A 3,072-nucleotide genomic window follows, 5' to 3' on the forward strand; every position below is an offset into this window, starting at 1 on the left:
TGACATTAAATTAGTAGCTTGAAATTGGCCCAAGTGAAAGCGTTGACACCATGGTAGTGCTAAACACTACAGATCAGGGGTTGGGTTTTGGAAAAGCTGGTTTTTAAACATTTACGGTCCCACCACCGTATAGGACACATATCTTTCCCATCATACCTTGCAGTCTTACAAATCATAAAGTTCTTGCTAACAATCAGTGCTTCTCCAGCTTCCATCCAGTACAAGGACAGGAGGTGCCACCTCAGAGGGTGCAGAGGGGTCCCTGACATGGCGCTGGCCTTCATAAGGAAAGGAGACATGTGAGCCTTGGGCCAGTGCTGGCCAAACAACCAATGCCTGCTTTTGAGAGGTCCTTTCTCCTATGTCCACAAGGCTCTCGCTGAGCTCGGTCCTGCTTTCGGAGATGTTCAGGTCTTTCCCAACTTTCTGGTGAGGAGGACAGAGATCATCTCCAAAGCAATCTGTACATTCAGGATAATTCTGATCAAAATCCAGATGGAAATTTTCCCCACTAAATGGAATGTAATCAGCCATAAAAATGATGAATGAAGAGAACGTATTATGACTTGAAAATATGTCTGTGACATATTATGTAGGGAGGGAAAAGGCAGATCAAAAATAGAATCTAGATTGCAAATTGGTGCAGCCACTGTAGAAAACAGTTTGGATGTTCCTCAAAAAATTAAAAATAGAACGATTTTATGATCCAGCAATTTCACTTCTGGGTATGTGTCCAGAGAAATCCAAAACACTAATTCAAAAAGACATAAGCACTTATGTTCACTGCAGCATTATTTACAATAGCCAAGATATGGAAACAACCCAAGTGCCTGTTAATAGACGATTGGATAAAGAAGATGTGATATATATGTATATATATATATGATGGAATAGTACTTGGCCATAAAAAAGAATGAAATCTTACCATTTACTACAACATGGATGGACCTAGAGGGTATTATGCTAAGTGAAATAAGTAAGACCAAGAAAGACAAATACCATATGATCTCCCTTATATGTGGAATCTAAAGAACAAAATCAATGACCAAACAAAACAGAAACACACCTCATAGATGAAGAGAACAAACTGATGGCTGCCAAAGGCGAAGGGGCGTTGGGAAGCTGGGTGAAAAAGGGGAAGGGATTAAGAAATACAAAATGATCACAGGGATAGAAAGTACAGCATAGAAAACATAGTCAATTATATTGCAACAGCTGTGTACAGTGCCAGGTGGGTACTAGACCAATTGGTGGGATTCGTGCATAAATTACATGAATGTCTAACCATTATGCTGTACCCCTGAAACTAATATAAAGTAATATTGAATGTCAGCTGAAACTGAAAAAAATAAATAAATAATTTTTTAAAATATGTTGCCATTCATTTAAATATATATATATATATATATATATATATATATATATATATATATACATACATATACATACATATACATATATGCATGCATATAATATATTATATATGTATTATATATTAAATATGTGCTATATGTTATGTACATGTATTTTTATATACTACTATACTCCATTGGAAAAATAAGACTGCTAGTAGTTGGATCTCTAAATAGTAGCAGGATCACTCATTTTTTAAAAAGGTTTTTCCTACTTTTTCAAGGGGAGGGGTTACCTCCTCGGATTGTGCGTTGCCAGAAAGCGGGAATATGTCAGACGGATCTGGGTTTGCATCTCATTCCTATTCCTTCTTCGCAGTGTGATCACAGACAAATCACCAAACCTCTCTGACCTAAGTTTTGTGATCTATAAAATACAGACAATATTAGCACCCGCTTCATAAAATCATTACAAGTGTTCGAAGAGATAAAGCACTTAGTAAAGAGCCTGGCACATGTTTGGTAAATATTAAGTCTGAGGAGGACGAAGAGGAGGAAGAATGGATGGATAGACTGATGAATCAGTAAACTATTGGATCTGATTAGTACCTAATTTCCCCCCACGAAGAGTCCAAATTCTTGGAGACATGCTCTTCTGTGACCCTTAGCTGGGTTTGTATGTGACGGAAGAAGTGGAGGACAGACAAACGAGGCTGCTTTGTGTTTCCCTCACTTTTTACTTGTTCAAACTAGGCGACAACGGCTCCTTTTCTCTCTGATCATAAGCTGCAGGAATTTGGTCTAGTACTACCTGTGGAAAAGTTTTCATCACATGGAAAAACTGACCTGAAAGCTTAAGGCTAACATGAAGATGGGAGTAGAGAAGAAGATGGAACAGTGGTCACATATCAGAATCCAGGAGTCCCTAAAGCTACCTCCAGGTCTGCCTCTTCCATAATTTGGTTACGTAATAAGAGGTCTGACCATTAAGTTCGCCAACTTGTTGCACTGATGTTGCTAACATTTTTTTCATATCAGAGGGATTATTCATTATGAATTTGTACCAACTGGACAAACAGTTAGCCAAGTTTACCATTTGGAAGTGCTGAAAAGGCTGCGAGAAAAAGTTAGACGATAACAAACTGAACTTTTCGCCAACAATTCATGGCTCTTGCATCACGACAATGCACCAGCTCACACGGCACTGCCTGTGAGGGAGTTTTTAGCCAGTAAACAAATAACTATATTAGAACACCCTCCCTACTCACCTGATCTGGCCCCCAATGACTTCTTTCTTTACCCAAAGATAAAGGAAATATTGAAAGGAAGACATTTTGATGACATTCAGGACATCAAGGGTAATACGAAGAAAACTCTGATGGCCATTCCAGAAAGAGTTCCAAAATTGCTTTGAAGGGTGGACTAGGCACTGGCATCAGTGCATAGCTTCCCAAGGGGAGGACTTCGAAGGTGACTGTAGTGATATTCAGCAATGAGGTATGGAGCACTTTTTCTAGGATGAGTTTGTGAACTTAATTGTCAGACTTCATGTCATAAATTTCTTTTGCCTCCACTAGTTGGAGCTGGGTTTCTGTCCCTTGCAACCCAAAGGATGCCAATGTAGGACTGAGGGTCATTACACTGATGTCAGGGATTTTGTTCAATTCTCTTGGATGAGCATATTGTAGAATGAAAGGTGTCAGTCAGTATAGTGAGAAAG

The sequence above is a fragment of the Rhinolophus sinicus genome, linkage group LG13, assembly GCF_036562045.2.
Source record: "Rhinolophus sinicus isolate RSC01 linkage group LG13, ASM3656204v1, whole genome shotgun sequence".
Lineage (NCBI taxonomy): Eukaryota > Metazoa > Chordata > Mammalia > Chiroptera > Rhinolophidae > Rhinolophus > Rhinolophus sinicus.